Here is a 19,222-nt window from a genome sequence, read left to right as displayed (position 1 = left end):
CAAATAAGCACTTTAAACATCACCTTGTGTTAATATGTAATTAAACGAGGCTGTGGGGAATTTTCCTTTTCCTTGAGAATACCAAGCTTAATTAAAATCGCACGTTACTTTCAAACATTTTGGTTACTGAAATTGTTTTTCAACCGACTTCAACAACAGGAGTAGGTTTTCAAGTTGACTGTTTCTTTTAGTTTTTACCGAAAAACTTTGACGTTAAGTTTATGGACTGTTTCGGATTTTTTTCCAGTTATTTGAATGATTATTATTATACCATATAATGATAAATGTCTCATTGTAATAATGGACACACTTCACAAAAATTATTTAACCAAAAATTAGGCATTTACCTAGGACCCAAACAACGATATAAAAAAAAGCAGGAGGAACTTTGAGGCAGGGATAGGGTAAAGGCCAAAGGGGTTTATACTTTACTTCTGATAATGAATCATTTAAACATAATTTTGAAATTATTAGACTAATAGACTTAAACTTAGTATTGTTTAATATAGTTATAAGGCCATTACAGCCGTTCAAAAATTGCCATCGCGGACGGTATTTCACGTCCACGCGGCGGGGTATTGGTAAAGTTTTCAACTAGCAATAATCGCACCTCGGATAAACCTCATTGGTTACGATATTGCCTCTGCGCAAAGTTAATTGCAATATCAAGTGAGTACCATTTATAACATACAGAAAATATAGTGATAGCGCGCCTCAAGTAATACCTAGCGCTACCTATCGGTGACATGCAGCACAAAAAATACTTGCAAATCATCATACACCTAAAAAAAAATGAATAAAAGAAACCAAAACAACATGCTTTAATATTAAAAATAGAAAATAATTTAATGTCAATTAAGAATAGTCTCATTTAGGGATTATATATTACTAATAAAATACCTAATAGATGCGGTGCTTGATATAAATATTTTATTGACAGAAATTGGTAACCATTTTGAAAATGTACTACAATTCACACACGATTTTCATACAAAAAATAGTATATATTATTTAAGTCCTACTTTAATTTTATTTTCTTTAAGTTTGGTTTTCTATTAAATCTTGTTTTTTATTTTTTAACAATTACTTATTTTTATTCTTAAAACGATGATTATTTCAAAGGGATAATAAGAATAATCGATTTTTTAGTTTTTTACTAGCTTTAGTTTGATTGCCATATAAAGTAATTAAAAAAAAAACAATAATTAAATTTTTTGGGGTATAAAAATAGATGCGACCGGTTCTCGGACCTACCAAATATATCTTACTACAATTATTGTATTCGATTGCCATCTTGCAACCTTATAGCGGTATTGTGGTAGGAACAGAATAATATAAAAATCGCGATACAAAAATAGTTGTAGATTGTAGAAGGGAGAAAATTTGAAGTTTTATGTATTTTTAATGCTAAATCATAATAAAAAAATGTAAAAAAAAAATATATTTACCACCCTGGATGGGTCACCCTTATCAATTAGGGGTATGAAAAATAGATGTTGGCCAATTTTCAGATCTTCCCAATATGCACACAAAATTTCATACAAATCGGTTCAGCCGTTTCGGAGGAGTTTGGTATTCAATCACCGGGATACGAGAATTTTATAAATTAGATATTTGCACGTCCAAGACACGTGCAACGTGTTTGGCACAAAGACACTACCAGGCTTCGGATAATAATCGCAAACCCCGAAGGTCCAAGCTTTGCACACTTTTCAAGCACCGATGAGAATGCAATGAATTAATAGAAATATTTTTTTCTTAAAAAATAAAGTTCGAATTTTGGTACATTTTCAAAATGACTACCATAATCTGTCAATAAAATATTTATTGCAATCGGCATCAAGCGGATTTATGCTTTTAAGCAAACAAATAACACATATTTCCTTAATGATACTATTCCTAATTGAAACCTATTTAAATAATTTTTTTTTTTTTTAGTTTGGTTTAATATTAAAGCATATTTTTTAGTTTACTTTATAATTTATTTTCTTTTAGGTGTAGACGATTTGCAAGCATTTCTTGTGCCGCCTGTCACCGATAGGTGGCGCTAGGTGTTACTTGAGGCGCGCTATTACTATCTCTTCTGTTTGTTATAAATCATTCGGACTTGGAAATTATAGATATCTTTGCGCAGAGGCAATATCGTAACCAATGAGGTTAATCCGAGGTGCGATTATTGCTAGTTGAAAACTTTACCAATACCCCGCCGCGTGGACGTGAAATATCGTCCACGCTGGCAATTTTTGAACGGCTGTAATGGCCTTAAACAAATTAAAATTAAGAAAACGTTGGTAATGCAGAGTTCATTTAAAGAAAATTTATTTATTTACAGAAAAAAAGCCTTTACCTTATCCCTGCCTCATAGTTCCCACACCTGATTCTAACTAAATAATAAAATTTCTTAAAAAGAACTAGGATTATGATCGAGCCTGTTGGATAGGACATGACTGATACGTGATGTTAACTTTTTAGTAGTGCATTCCATTTCCTCGTTCACAACGCCCACCTCACACCTTTTCCTGATAAAATTACATATGTGAGGTATAATTTTACTTTTCAAAAGTATAATTGCACGCTACTTTCTATACACATGAATCAATCCCATATTCTGTACTAAAGTACACATTCTACATTATTAATTTTTTGAAGCATTACAAAAAGCAGTAAGTGTATTTAATGAATGTTTTCTGACGAGAGATTGAAGAGCAAACAAAATACATTTAAATTGAGAACTGCCACTTGTTTTTTTTTATGAAAATAAAGGACGAGACGAGCAGGACGTTCAACTGATGGTAATTGATACGCCTTACCCATTACAATGCAGCTCAGGCTTCTTCAAAAACCCAAGATTTCTGAGCGGCACTACAATTGCGTTCGTCACCTTGAGACATAATAATATAATGACACATATTAATGTCAAGTCTCATTTACCCAGTACGAAAGTACCTAAGCTAGTGAAAACTAGCTATGGCACCCTTCAGACCGAAACACAGCAATGCTTACATAGTACTACTTCACGGCAGAAATAGGCGCCGTTGTGGTACCCATAATCTAGCCGGCATCCTGTGGAAAGGAGCTTCCCACTGGTAAAGCGATATCATTTATTTCTGAGGCGTGAAATTGTAATCGACTATCATGAAACTTAAGAGAGTTCTCGCGCGTAATTTAAAGCATATAAAAATATAGATACAATTATATTAATTTGGGACAGTGCTTAGTTTGGAAATTGTGAACGAATACCGACATTATACTGCAGGAATCCAAAATAAGTGAACATGCCTATTGCTTATTATCAGTTCTACTAGTAATTCATATAATACATACATATTGACGACCTGTATAGCCGAGTGGTTAGCGATCGTACCTACTATGCTAGAGGTCCCGGGTTCGAATCCCGGTAGGTGTAAGCATTTATATGATGAATATGGATGTTTGTTTCCGAGTCATGGATGTTTAAAGGTATTTATGTATGTTTATATGAATTTATGTATGTTTTAGTAAGTATATTGTATTAAATATATCATTGTCTTGTAACCCATAACACAGGCTATATATGCTTAACTTGGGGCAAGATAATTTGTGTAATAAGTGTATCAATATTATAAAAAAAAAATATATAGTAGTGTTAGGGGTAAATTTTATGCATCCTTTATAAAAATTTCAGGTGATTTTCTGACACTATATATAACCTTGCGTTATTTTATAACCTAGGTCCTAAAAAATGATTGAGTTCAAAATTTAAAGAAATATATCTTGACTGTTGCCTCTCAATATAGTATACTTGATAATGTTATGTATGTACATAGGCACTTATGTGAATTTTCTAGAAACTGTCATAAACATAATGTTAACACCAGGAGAACCAAGACAACTTTTAAAATGAAAATTGAATGAATAAGTATTTTAGTATGTCGAAAAGTTGCATGCATATACATCATTATTTTTATCTCTGTTTATAATTAAACTAAAAGAATTTGTCTAAATATGTGTAGATATACAAAATTTTTCAATGCAGCTATGAACGTAAGCGCTTAATTGAAGAGTTCCGTTACTTTGCCATGGATTACGTAACCAGAACCAAACCAAACTATCACCAAACTATCTTTGAAGTATATCCTTTCCAATAAAAAAAGACTCATCTAAATCGGTTGGCGCGATATTATTCGTAAATTTATCATCCACTTTTCTATACGTATGTATAGCAAATGTAGGACTTTTATGGTTTTCTCGTGGATGCCATTGTCAGATCTGGACCAAATTACAATGGGACCACACGGGAAGCACCAGCTTTCAAATAAAAAAAGATTTATCACAATCAGTTCACCCAGTTGAAAGTTTTGAGGTAACAAACATAAAAAAACATACCGACGAATTGAGAACCTCCTCCTTTATTGAAGTCGGTTAAAAATATTCCAATACCCAATTCATATTAAAGGTCATGTTTGGAGCAAAAATCAACGTCATGCTTGTCTCATCCCTTATTTTCATAAAATAAAACCTACTTCTTATCGTCTGTACAAGATCTCTGTAAGCTCGCCTATTTAATCTTTCGAAAGTTTAGCGAGGTTTCTTTTAAATTTGTTTGTGTGATTTTGCATGAGCTTTATATAATAATATGAAAATACGAATATACATGGGGGCTTCAAAGTGAATTTGTATAGTCTGGTATATTTCATAAACTATGTAAATATTACAGATGAACTGTTAAACAGTTTTAATAGACTACCGGAATTATTATAGAGGTATAGAACAGTTATTTTAGCTGAACCTTTACTAACTTTGGGGCAAAACTATTTAGATTGCCCAAAATCTGTTTATTGTGGTGGCGCTACGTTTTTGTTTCGTTTGCAATTGTATAACTTTGTATTGTCATTTCACGTGAATATTATGTCTATAAAGTTAGTTTGTCGTACAGAATTGTTGAGAAAACACATGAAAATGTACGAATGCTTTTAATTCAATTTATTTTAAATATTATATGACAAATATTAGTCAATTAAATCAATTTATCAGCTATGAGGTAGATTGTTGATTATATCAATGTCTAGTATGTCAAATACCCAAATTCATCATAAAACATCCAAGCAAATTGATCAGTATAGCTGTCCAACGCAAACGTGCCAGTATTCTTGGTATCCCATCTTCTAGTGAAAGATTTAACTTAATGACATCATATTTAATATTGTATAGTTATAATACTACGCCTTAAATTTAAAATAAATTCGTTTATCTTAATATAAATACATTATTTTAATAACTTTTAGTTACTTAAAAATAATATTATAAGATTAAATTCACATCGAAATATGAGAAATGAATGTTATCTTTATAATTCGAATCCACTCATGGAAAATTTATTCTTATACAGTATATAGTATTTACTTTTGTTTTATTTCTTAAGGATAACAAACCTGTGTAAAATTATTTATGTGTTGTTAAGACTAGCTGGACAGCAAGACTAGAATAATGAATAAAGTTAGAATATAATCTCGTACTTCAATCATTTCAATTCTAACGAGGAAGTATATCGGCATGAATCACAAGGCATGTGATCAATCTTGTAAGACCGTAATTAGCAATATTTTCATTTAGCCATTTATCAGGCATGAAAAATTTGCATTAGATATAACGCTAGACCTACAAGAAATATTGATGAAAGAAGAAAAACAACTATATCTTCGGGACGTGCATATGAAGGAAATTATAAATAGTGCCTCGCAGAAGGTGTGTTAAAAGAAAACCTCACCTCACCTCTGTAATAAAGATTAACTTACTCTTGGGTGCCTTGAATCGCTCCACTCAGAAGTTAACACTAGGGTTCTTTAAGAATAATTTCGCTACAAAATGACTTGCGGTTGACGAACTTTTTTTCAATAAAGGCATAAAACTACCGCTTCGGAAACAAATGGTGCTCCTGAGAAAGAAGAAGCGGCGCAAGAAACTCACCCAGCAGCTTTTTTTGCGCTCTTTTCAATAAAAATATACAATATTGTACAGTCATTTCTATCGCTATAAAATATTCATAATCTAATCCCAGGCTGTCCGATCACTTAGATATTCAGCTGTGGAGTAAAAGGATTTACGACAGGGCCATTTTTTAATAAAAGGCAAATGAAACTTAAAATTTTATGTCTCAAGGTGACGAGCGCAATTGTAGTGCCGCTCACAATTTTTGGGGTGGTTCAAGAATCCTGAGCGGCATTGCATTGTAATTGGCGGGGAGTATGAATTACCATCAGCTGAACGTCCTTATCGTCTCGTCCCTTTTTTCATAAAAAAAAAACACAAAGCAGACAGCCCTACGCTGTTTAGGTACCACGCGGCCACACGCCGCATTAGATATTAAATCCAAGGACAGGGCTGCGTTAGAATACTGTAAGATAACTATATCGTGCCTTGGCTCCAAAGCTTAATCAACCATATTACAGACTTGCAGCACCCCTGGATGCCTGTCTGTTGCATGAACGTTAATAATAATTTAAATTGAGAAAATTTGCAACGTTCCCGAAATATAAACTCTTAATTTAGATATTAAAAAGTAATTATACAATAATAATTGTAAACACACGTCGTAAATGTACGCGGTACAAAACTCTTGGCAATTATAAGCCAAAGATTGCGTGAGCTACATAATTGTGATTAATGTAAGCTAACTTGACGATTGCTACGAAGTGAGGCATTGAGTTCAAGAAAATTAACTGGAATTTTTTTATGTACATTAGATTAAAATTCAAATAGTACCATGAAATTTATATCAAAATTAGTTTCTAGCATTATGACTACCGGGCGTGGTAACAGGGACGGAACCATATCTGATAATAAGGGACGAGACGAGCAGGACGTTCGGCTGATGGTAATTGATACGCCCTGCCCATTACAATACAGTGCCGCTTAGAATTCTCGAAAAACCCAAAAATTCTGAGTGGCACTACAATTGCGCTCATCACCTTGAGACATAAGATGTTAAGTCTCATTTGCCCAGTAATTTCAATAGCTACGGCGCCACACAATAATGCTTACACATTACTGCTTCACAGCAGAAATAGGCACCGTGGTACCCATAATCTAGCCGGCTTCCTGTGCAAAGGAGCCTCCCACTTGTAAAGCAAGCTGGTTCTAGCTTTAACTATGGCTACTGGGCGTGGTAACAGGGACGGAAGCATGTCTTATTAACCTCTGGGTGACCTCAGTCATCAGGAAGGTTTCGAAAAGGCTTCGGACCGTTTTTTTTTACCATAGTTATCAAACTGTTTCGTCCCTGTTCTGTTAAGTTGAAATGTCAGCTTAAATGTGTTTCATAAGCGATTGAAGTTATTAATTATGAATAAGTGGGTTGCTATTTTGCCAGATTAATAAAGAGATATACTGCATAATATTAATTGGCCTTATTTATTCCGTGTCGCAGGGATATTGAAACGATAAGTTTTTATCTAAGCTGGGAACGGAAAGCATAGCAAAAAATCAATAACGTCTACTTATGACATTGTTACGGCCGTTCCCAATATTCAGTCAATCTCTTACTTGAGATAAAAATCGTAATTATCGTTGACATTTCTGTCCCAATAAACTTATCGACGGTAACTCCCAATATAAGGCGATAAGAATGACTTATCGGGTATATTCGGACAGCTTCAGATTATTGACAGCTTATTACTGACACTAGAAGGTAGTAATTTATCTCTATCTGTAGATAGTATATTGGGAACGGCTGTTAGACGTTTTGCTGAGAATAATCCTTACTGGTGTAAATAGAGGCGAATTTGATTGATTAGACCTTTGAGTAACTTAGTGATAAAGTGAACATTTGATACCTATAACAAGCATTACTGTATAAAAATTATAATCATTTAGCCAACAATATAGCTTATTCTTAAATAATGTCGAATTTAAATTTTAATGCTACTCGGTAACTCATTATAAACAGGAACACAATTACATACACAACTTTTAATATATTTAGTAATTTTGGGAACATCATGTAGAACGAGTCTTTGTATCCACAAAAAAACGTAAAAGTTAACTTCGATTTTTATGGCGTCGAAACAGCGCCATCTAGTGACAGACAGCGACAGCGTTGATCTGTACTATTCCATAAAAAATGCAAAGATTAAATGGACGAAATTCCAGAAAAACGTTCCAAACCACAATCATGTCGAAATTGAGTTAAGAACACAAAACTGGTCATATTTACAGACTGACTAAAAATGGCAGCCCTATTGTCACTCCTTAAATGACATCATGACTTAGTAGCTTAACACACATGTATAGAATACACTAATATTTATGAAACTTTAAACACGAATTCGTTTAAATGTGATGTTTGTCTCTTGGAACGTGTTTCAGGAACAACTGTAATGTATTGAATACTGTTTGGATGATTTTAATAAGGAAATCGTTCTTTAAATTTATTTATGTAATCTAGTCGCGCGTCGGATTTAGCAAGTGCCATATTTGGTATGATAATTCACTCAGCCTATTCAAACTCGCAAATTAATCCATAGTTATTTAAATATAAAATGTGTTTTAAAAATATTCCATCTGTACCTGTTATTTCCAACTCCGCTATTGAATTTTGAAATTCGATTCGATTCGATTTGATTTATGCCTGCTCCTGTTTTTGTGTATTGAAATGCAATCTATCCATTTAGTATTCAAAAAGATACCAGAGAATTGAAATGTTTTGAATGACGTGTGATGGTTGTAAGCAAAGTTAGATCTCTACGGATTTTTTTGTTGTAATAAAATAATAATTCGATAGTTAGGTACACTTTTTCATGTTGGAAGTATAGTTAGACTTATGTTATCAATGTGGAAGTCTACCCTTCGAAGAGAATTAGACAAGCCAATTGCTCGCGTAGTGTTGAGGTAATCTATAATATGCTCATTGCATACTTGTCCATAGCTCACCATTATATTGTGTGGACGTATGCAATTTTATTCATTCAAAGTTAAGTCGGTTTTCTGGTTTCTCAGGAACAATGAAATTCAATGAGTGTGTGCATATGTGTACACATGCACACAATCATCTCTCTAACTAAAATATAAGAGCTTATATGGACACACAAAAAAAAACTGAAAACAAAATTTCTTATGAACGATGCAGGACTCGAACCCGCGACCTCTCGCGTTCCATGATAGCGCTCTTACCAACTGAGCAAATCGTTCGAGTCAATTTCCTAATTTGCAAATATTGGGGTTGAGCAGGTTATGAATTGTCAACTAGATCCTGTAGATGAAGCCACAACCTGAGAGTTGAACAAAGCATACAAGATTTTATCAACGATACGTCACTCCGTTGGCTCAGTTGGTAAGTGCGTTCGTACGGAACGCGAGAGTCCGGGGGTTCAAGTCCCGCATCGTTCATAAAAATTAGTTTTCAGTTTTATTTGTGTAATTAAACCCAGAAGTGAGGTAATCACTATAAAAACATAAAAAAATATAATTATAAGCTTATTTAATAGCTCATATAGAGGATATTAAATGAGCTTATAATCGCAGTCATACAAAATTGAATACCCGAACCTCCAACATCGCAAGCGTATAGGAAACAATCGTGCGAGAAAGATGAACATATTATATTTCTAAGAGTGATACAGCAAGATATAATAGTAATACTATCTATTGGTACTGTAACATATTTTGATTGATGATTAGTAAAATGTCAGCCACGCTTCGTATCAGCACCTTAGTATCTTGCTAACGCACACATTCACAAATCAAAATTGCCGTTGGCCATCTGAGTGTGAGATTTGTATGTCGTCGAAAGAGCGCCATCTAGTGAAAGTAGAGGAAAACATCATAGACGCCATACAGATCGTAGTTAACATTTACGCGATCGAATTGGTAAAAAATCTCACACTTAGTACTCTGGTCTAACATACAATAGTATTTTTTATGCCTATAAGGGACGTGACGAGCAGGACGTTGAACTGATGGTAATTGATACGCCCTAGTCATTACAATGCAGTGCCGCTCAAGATTCTTGAAAAACCCAATTCACCGTGAGACAAGTCAGTCACCTTGAGACATAAGATGTTAAGTCTCATTGGCCCAGTAATTTCACTAGCTACTGCGCTCTTCAGACCAAAACACAGAATGCTTACACATTACTGCTTCACGGTAGAAATAGGCGCCGTTGTAGTACCCATAATCTAGCCGGCATCCTGTGCAAAAGAGCCTCCCACTGGTATAATATATATAAGTACATCCTAAGTCTATATTCACGCCACAAAATCCAAGAAAAAAATACAAAACTCATAAATTTAACTGTATGTATACACACACAAACATACAATGCTTGTGAAGAAAATATAGTTGAATATGTAAATTGTGGTCCAGTGTCGCATCTGTTAAGGAGACGGCCCAATTGTTCTCGATTCGATTCCCTGACTGAACATATGCTTTCATCTGCTTTCTATACTGAATATGTATGAAGCCCTCGTATTGAATCCTAATTCAGTTGAGTTGCGGAAAAATCCGGTTTTATCTAATCTCTTAAAAGGTTTGACTTGGCATACTCAGGGTCGACTCAGCATGGTGTAAAAGAATAGTTCTAAACCGCTAACCATTTGTGATCACTTGTTGGGATAAAAAATATTGTTTAACTACTTTTTAATAATTTAAACGCCTGGATAAATTGTGACAGCTGTGAATATCAAACAGACCTTAAATAGGTTTCTACACTTGATAATTTATACGTCTAGATAGACTGACAGCTGTGAACATGTCCATAAAAAATAGCGGCTAACTTTAATCCTCTATTTTCGGTAACATAGGCACACTAAATAACTAAAATAACAATATAAGTGACTTACGTATCGCGAGTGTAAGATGAAAGTGTCACGCACACTAAATTAATAAACCAGGCCTATTGTCTTGCATTGACCAACAGCAAAAGGCTATAACTAGACGTATAAATTATCTTTTATCTTTCAGTATGTAAATTGCATAGTGATCGATGTATTTTTTTATATATTTTGTTTTTTTATAAAATCTCCCCAGTTATATAGTAGCAAAAAAAAGTATTTATCACTCGGTGAAAAGTGCTTTTTTGGACTTTGAATATTGTGAATTGAGAATCTTACTTATTCGCTCTTACTTTTGTCACATGCCTACAATTTTTTCCCCTTTGTTATAAATCTGCCATTTCATCTTTGAAGATAATATGTTAACGACTTTATGAGCGTAAATTCAGATACATAAAACATCATTATCTGGGCGGGCGGTCGGCAGGGCGGCCTCGGTTAACACTATTTGCATGAACGTATACGAGAATATCGCTCGAGGGACTCACAAACTACGAATTGCTTACGAGATGTTTAATATGATCTCTATGAAGTTAAGTTTGGCTTGATATGACCTGATATTGCAGAGGGAAGCTAAATGTTAAAGATGTAGATTGTTTACAATGGATGGAAGTCAAACAGAACATAAAATTCATTCAGTTGTTCACTTATTTAAAAAAGAACATATTATAAAGAAAATTAAATACTCACACGGTTAGAAACAAAAACATTTACGGCCTTAAAAATAAACTTAGTATTAAGTTATAACTGATGATAAACAAATAAAATGCAAAATTTTTACAATATCGTTGACAACACTGTCAATACAATGATAATTCTAAAGTTTTCCTAATAACAAGCTGCCTTGCAAATAAACGCGGGAAACGTTATACGACCGAACAAACCATTCGTAAGCAAAATGTCTATTTGTAAACTTTTAACATATTCTTGGTTTTTGCTTAGTTATAACTTTATGCCAATTTTATTTGTAAGGCCGTTACACTTTATAGTACCAAATTATGTAAGCAAGTGTTTCGGTGCGAAGGGCGCCGTAGCTAGTGAAATCACTGGGCAAATGAGACTTAACATCTTATGTCATACGTCATAAATCGTAAACCGCAATTTTGATTCTACGGAACCCTTTATGGGCAGGTCCGATTCTCACTTGGCTGCATTTTTGTTGTTAGTATATAGCCAGACATATTAAAACTTAGCTAACTTAGCAATACAAACATTTTATGCAAATCATAATTATTAATTACCAAGCTGACATTTTATTTCATATTTCTGCATTGTTGTTTTACTGTAGAAAATATTAGCAGAGAGTTTTCCACTCGAAGAATCTCTGAATATTCATTGTGATGAGCCTCGTGTTCATAACTTTTATCCGGCTTAGATTAGTTAAGTTATCCTTTAAAGAATTTGCTACACATTGAGCAGCAGAACATTTCTTTGGAAACATATTAATTTATATACATGATCATCTTAAGCCGTTTCACGTTTGATATACAATTTAACGAAAGTTTCTGAAATGAGAGTTTTGTTAAAAAATGATGAAGAACTGATAGTTAATGATAAGCCGTGAATGACATAACCAAGGGCTTGGAGAGTAGCGAGGTAATAGCAACAGGCCTGTTGTTAGCCGGACCCAAACTTTAATCTCTTTTTTGGATCGGATGGACAAGGGCTGACTTCCATAAGTCCGAAACAACGCCTTTTGACTATGAGTACTACAGCACACTTTCTGAGCACGATGGGATATATGCCATCAGACCCGATTGACTTATTTACGTCCAACGAAAACAGAGCTTGCCCCACAGATTTCTGTATGAACGGTATATCAGGCATAGAGCTCTCACATCGCGAGATGGTTGACTTGTAGGCTAAAAGAGAACACAGAAGATCGGTTTCACATTGGCTATATGGGCAAGGGTGTCACTAGTCATGTGCAGTGGCTGGTTAAATTTACCAAGAGCTAAACAAGCTGAACAAGCTTTCGACAACGCCCAGAACTCACTTCTTCCAGTTGGGTAACTAGAAAGCTGTTCGCCGATTTTGACGATGGGCTTAGATTTTGCACGGCCGATTTGCTACTTAAAGAATTTGGAGGCTAGGCTAGGAGGCTCTTGAGAACATTGCAGTTCGGATTCTGTAGCACTTCAGCCACTGCAACGGCATAGGCACTGAGATCATGCAAAGGGAAATAAACCTTTGGCCTAAGGGTAATGCATGGATAATCTCAGTGCCCATGCCATTGCAGTTGGAACGAATCCTATTCCAATCTGCTGAATCATAGTGACAAAGGTGGCCGTTCACTGGTGTTTTTCAATGAGGCCGTTTGATATGATGAGATGGCACGACGCGATATACATATGACTACAGTCAGTAGAAGATCTAACAAGGACGGCATGTGGATATCTTTGGCAGTACCGGAGATAAAAAGACGTATTGGTATGACCAAGGATGCTATGACCCGCCTGAACAAAATATGAAAAAAACACCAAAATTCGGTTAATACGTGCCTTGATATTCCTCGTTTTTCTGTATGGCGTGGAGTCGTGGACGATACGGGCTCGAGAGAGGCAGAGGATTGGTGCCTTGGAGATGTGATGCTGGAGGCGTATATTGAGGATGCCTTGGAAAGCCAAGTGAACAAATGTGTCGATCCTCTCACAGCCCACGACAAAAACCCGTCTCTCCGCGATATGGCTTCAACGAATTCTATGGTATTTTGGCCACATAATGCGAAGGGGTTATGAGAGCCTGGAGAAATTGATCGTAGTTGGGAACACAAATGGCAAGCGAGCCCGAGGCCGATCTCCTACCAGATGGACTGACCAAATAAAAGACTCCAGCTCCCCGAGGTGACAGAAGCCGATGGAAACAAATAGTTCACTCCAAGTGTGGACCACTTGATGATGACCACGATCCTCAGTCATGAGGGAACGGCTAGAGAGAGAGTGGCTACCTACATATGGCAGCCGAGTCTGCAATTCAACCAACTGGGAAAGACCATACGCAAAAGCAAAATTATGCACAGATTGACCTGCGTAAGTGCATGTCCCAAGTCATTCGGCATTGTGCCCGTAGAAGTCACGCAAGTGATCCGTTTCTGCGTTATCACTATGAGACCTGTAGACACACTCGTAGATGCGGACGCGATCCTCAAATTCTACTCGCAGCCAGAGAGTAGACAGGTACTCTACGCTACTCTCAAAATTGCCAAGACGGCGACATCAGATATTCTCCCTAACGATCACATCTACCGCAGTATACGGCAAATAATTCTACAATATTTTGTATCCGGGATATGTTCAACATGCTGTATCACACGGTAGAGATAACTGTGTCGTTTCAAGATGGTGGTGTATGGCGCATAAATTGAAGTGGATTGGACTTTACGCCGGTTTTATGGCACTTAAAGATTAGTTTCTAGTCTAGTACCTAAAAGAATAGTTTCTTATTGTACAGAATTAAAATATATTAAAAACCGACCAAGTGCGAGTCGGAATCGTGCACGAAGGGTTCCGTACCATCTATTTAACGGCAAATCACGTCTGCTGTGTAGGAGCCCCCTTATATTTATTTTATTCTATTTTGTAGTATTTGATGTGATACTGGTAGCAGAAAAAAAACTGTGAAAATTTCAACTGTCTAACTATCACGGTTCATGAGATACAGCCTGGTGATAGGCAGACGGAATCATAGTAATAAGGTTCCATTTTTACGATTTGGGTACGGTACCCTTAAAAGTATGACTTATTGTTATGTTTGTATATCTAATATATAAAATTCTCGTGTTAAACATTGAACTCCTCCGAAACGGCTTGACCGTTTCTCATGAAATTTTGAGTGCATATTGGGTAGGTCTGAGAATCGGACAACATCTATTTTTCATCCCCCTAAATGTTAAGGTTGGTCCACACGAATTATATTTTTTATTTTTTTTGACATTTTTTTTTAAATTTGTTTGATTATGAGTCAGCATTAAAAAATACATAGAACTTCAAGTTTGCTGGGTTAGCTAGTATGTTTATAGAATAGCATCATTAAAGTTTTTTTTTGTAAACTATCTCAGTATTATTGTAGGTGCAATAATTTTAAAGTAAAAAGTTAAGTAAAGAAAATATATCCACAAATAGACTTCCACGAGAAAAATTATAAAACATTTGAAAACTTCATTGACTTATTCTTACAATTTTATATTATATAAAAATTTCGTGTCTCAAGAACAACTGAACCGATTTCAATCAATTTTCGCACACTGCGTGCAATTCGATTCAACTTGAAAGATATATTTTACCAGTGGGAGGCTCCTTTGCACAGGATGCCGGCTAGATTATGGGTACGACAACGGCGCCTATTTCTGCCGTGAAGCAGTAATGTGTAAGCATTACTGTGTTTCGGTCTGAAGAGCGCTGTAGCTAGTGAAATTACTGGGCAAATGAGACTTAACATCTTATGTCTCATGGTGACGAGCGCAGTTGTAGAGCCATTCAGAATTTTTGGCGTTTTTCATGAATCTTGAGCGGCACTACATTGTAATGGGTAGGGCGTATCAATTACCACCAGCTGAAGTCTTGCTCGTCTTGTCCCTTATTTTCATAAAAAAAATATATATTTTTCGATTCGTAACCCTTAATATATTTTTATTTCAAAACGTATTTTAGAAATTAAAAACCAAATAATATTTATGTAAATTTATATTTCATATTGTAGTTTTGATATAACAAATTGAAAGAAATACGAACGACAATCAAATTTACGTTATATCAACATTTGTGACTCGTCACGGAAGTTGGAATGTCCTCCGAAAGCCTATTAATTGGTAACACTAATAGCTTACAAAGCCAGATCAGTTGATTACAGGCTGTGTGCGTCCAATATATATATAAATGTAGATTTACTAGCCGGTGAGTGGTGCGGTGGTTCATCTAAATTCTAAGCAAATGCATTTATATCAAAAATCATATTATCAATCTATTTTTTTTATGGAATAGGAGGACAAACGAGCGTACGGGTCACCTGGTGTTAAGTGATCACCGCCGCCCACATTCTCTTGCAACACCAGAGGATTCACAAGAGCGTTGCCGGCCTATAAGGAAGGAGTACGCCCTTTTTTTGAAGGTCCACAGCTTTGTAGTACGTGGAAGAAAGCTCCTTGAAAACCGCACTGTGGAAGACCGCCACACATCCAGATGGTGGGAATGATATTCTAGCTTGTGGCGTGTCGTGCGAATCTGGAATTCGGCGGCAGGAATCAGGTTAAACAGCTCTTCGGAACACTCCCCGTGATAAATGCGGTAGAAAACACACAATGAAGCGACGTCTCTACGCAACGCCAAGTGATCCAGCCGTTCACAGAGCACTGGATATTGCTCTGCGTTGCATGCGGTCAAATGGATCGAGCTGATACTGATATCAATATTTAAAATATTTTTGTTAACTAATAAATTTCTAGAAGTTCAATCATTCCAATTTTGTTTTCTTTGGATTTTGTATATGTAGGTATTTAAGCAAATTATTTGTAATGAGTTTTGTAAAGGCATAAAAGGCATTTATTTTCTCAAAATTGATTTATTTAGAATTATTTTATATATACAAGATACTACTACCGCTTCGGAAACACCTTTATTTATACACCTTATTTTTTACTACTTCTTAAGAAATATTTGATATAGATAGGTACGCTATTTAACTCTGAACATGATTCATATATAGCATCTTACAAAATAATTTGCTATGTATATTACAACTATTGTAAAAACTTCATATAATTAAATAAAAAATAACTTTATTGCCATACAGAATATAAGAAAAAATAAAATGTATGATTGGCTATGAAACAATTAGCAAAAGGAAAGTACTCACCTTCATCTGACATGGGATCATGAGCTCATATTTCCATGAAGAGCTGTTTTTCAGCCATCCCCTCTTCCCTAAGGTGAGTGGGAGTGATCGTTGAGTTTCTTGTATGTCTTTCAATAGAAACTTGAAACACATATAAGAAACTCAACGGCCCCTTCTTGGCTATTGCCAGAGCGTATCATATGCCATCACATGGATGCCTTGCGCCTCTGGTGACTGTTTCTCATAAAAACCCATATTCAAAGAAGATCCTTAAAACCCAAAAGAAGTCGCCCTAAGGAGTAGATAGCCCAGGCTTTCTTCCAAAATATAGGTACCTATAGGTATTCATGGAATTCAGTTTTCATATTATTTTCGGTTATGTATTACCTACCACATATAATTAATTAGGTACTGAAATTCGAGAAAACCATAGTTTTAACATTATATATCACGATCTTCAGTCGTTAGTCACAGTGGCTCGACTCTACTGGAGAAATATCTCGAGGATCTGTAAGTAAAGGATATTTTTTCTTTATTAAATACAAACTACAAACAACCGCTCTTCGACAACACTTCCCTAAAAGCCTCGCCTAGTATCGGAATACTGGGTCTCGAAATCTCAAGCGATTGCCAATTCCGTGGCCATCTGGAGGGCAAAGCCAAATTGGCTTCGAAGAAGCTGGGCGTCATCAATAGAGCACGGCAATACTTCAAGCCGGCCCACATTCTAGCGCTCTACAAAGCGCAGGTCCGGCCACACATGGAGTATTGCTGTCATCTCTGGTCTGGCGCACCCCAGTATCAGCTCGATCCATTTGACCGCGTGCAACGCAGAGCAGCTCGAATTGTCGGGGACCCAGTGCTCTGTGAACGGCTAGATCACTTAGCGTGGCGTAGAGATGTCGTTTCATTGTGTGTCTTCTACCCCATTTATCACGGGGAGTGTTCCGAAGAGCTGTTCAACCTGATTCCCGCCGCCGAATTCCACCTTCGCACGACACGCCACAAGTTAGGATATCATCCCCACCATCTGGATGTGTGGCGGTCCTCCACAGTGCGGTTTTCTAGGAGTTTTCTTCAACGTACTACAAAGCTGTGGACTGAGCTTCCTTGTGCGGTGTTTCCGGGACGATACGACATGGGTACCTTCAAAAAAAGCGCGTACACCTTCCTTAAAGGCCGGCAACGCTCCTGTAAATTCTGAAGAGAACGTGGGCGGCGATGATCACTTAGCACCCGTACGCTCGTTTGTCCTTTTCCATAAAAAAGAATACAGTAAGGTATGTTACAATTCCTTTACGCCGGTAGGTACATATTGAATTCTATAACTCTGGCAAACATTCGACGTTCGTCGCGACCTTCGTATAAATATCTTCTATTTGCGTACGGTATAAAAAAGTTGAGCACTAATTTATACGTAACTAAACCCCGATGCCCGAGTTATAAATAAATTAAAATTCATTTCAAACGTATTGAAAACTTTGTAAAGAGCCCGCATGACGTACCAGTAGCCAAAGCCTAATGGATTTCCAAGCAAAGTTGTACCTTTGCTTGGAAATCCATTTTACAATCTTACAGTGCTAAAAGAAAAAACAAACATTATTTTTCATGGGAGCAACGATGGCTGGCTGCCAATTAAGGCCAAATCCTCGCCTTAGACGAGGACGGTCTTTTACATGCTATTTATTGGACACAATTTGGTTCATCCTGCAGCCAACGGGATAATTGAGTTATAATATTATTATCTCAAGATAACAAGACTAAAAAAAGTTTGTATAAAATTAAGACTTGTATTCTCGAAGGTACTATAGAATTATGGATTATTTAATGTTATGCAATTATTCGATATTTCAATACCAATCATTATAATTCGGTAATCAACAGATAATCCTCCAAAAGCTGAAAGTTTTAAATGCTATCTATTACTTTAACATAGGAGGGCGGGGCGATATACAATTGGCCTCTGCATGTTGGTTTTTTAATGCATCCGTTCCATAAATAAACTTTTTGCATTTAAAGTGAAGCAAGTAATATTAATAATAAAAACCTATTTATTCCAATTTACTAGATATTTCATTACATTCTTACAGTTATTATCTATGATATGATTTTACCGCTCAGAATTTTTGGGTTTCTCAAGAATCCTGAGCGACACTGCATTACAATGGGCAGGGCGTATCAGTTACCATTAGCTGAACGTCCTGCTCGTCTCGTCCCTTACTATCATAAAAAAAATATACGTAGTAAGTATATAATATTATCTTTATTTTACATAATTGAAAATAAATATAGTACCATCTTCATAATTATTTATTGGAACCCCATCCTGGGTATAGGCCTCCTCCAGCTTATTCCATGCCTCTTTGTTCATTGCTATCTCTTTTGGGTTCCGTAGCCAAATGGCAAAAAACGGAAATCTGTCTGTCCGTCCGTATGTTACAGCAACTTTTTTCCGAAACTATAAGAACTATGCTGTTCAAACTTGGTAAGTAGATGTATTCTGTGAACCGCATTAAGATTTTCACACAAAAATAGAAAAAAAAAAACAATAAATTTTGGGAGTTCCCTATACTTAGAACTGAAACTCA

At 35.8% G+C, this 19,222-nt stretch overlaps 2 non-coding genes across 2 annotated transcripts; one reads left to right on the top strand and one right to left on the bottom strand.

Moving 5' to 3' along the window:
- Positions 1-516: 516 nt before the first annotated feature.
- Positions 517-655, bottom strand: LOC126970743 (U4 spliceosomal RNA). The gene has a single exon (XR_007730692.1). It is a non-coding gene; the product is annotated as a U4 spliceosomal RNA (small nuclear RNA).
- A 1,467-nt stretch (positions 656-2,122) lies between these two features.
- Positions 2,123-2,261, top strand: LOC126970742 (U4 spliceosomal RNA). The gene has a single exon (XR_007730691.1). It is a non-coding gene; the product is annotated as a U4 spliceosomal RNA (small nuclear RNA).
- Positions 2,262-19,222: the final 16,961 nt, after the last annotated feature.

This window comes from Leptidea sinapis, chromosome 21 (genome assembly GCF_905404315.1).
Source record: "Leptidea sinapis chromosome 21, ilLepSina1.1, whole genome shotgun sequence".
NCBI lineage: Eukaryota > Metazoa > Arthropoda > Insecta > Lepidoptera > Pieridae > Leptidea > Leptidea sinapis.
This window is presented reverse-complemented; position numbering and strand designations above follow the sequence as displayed.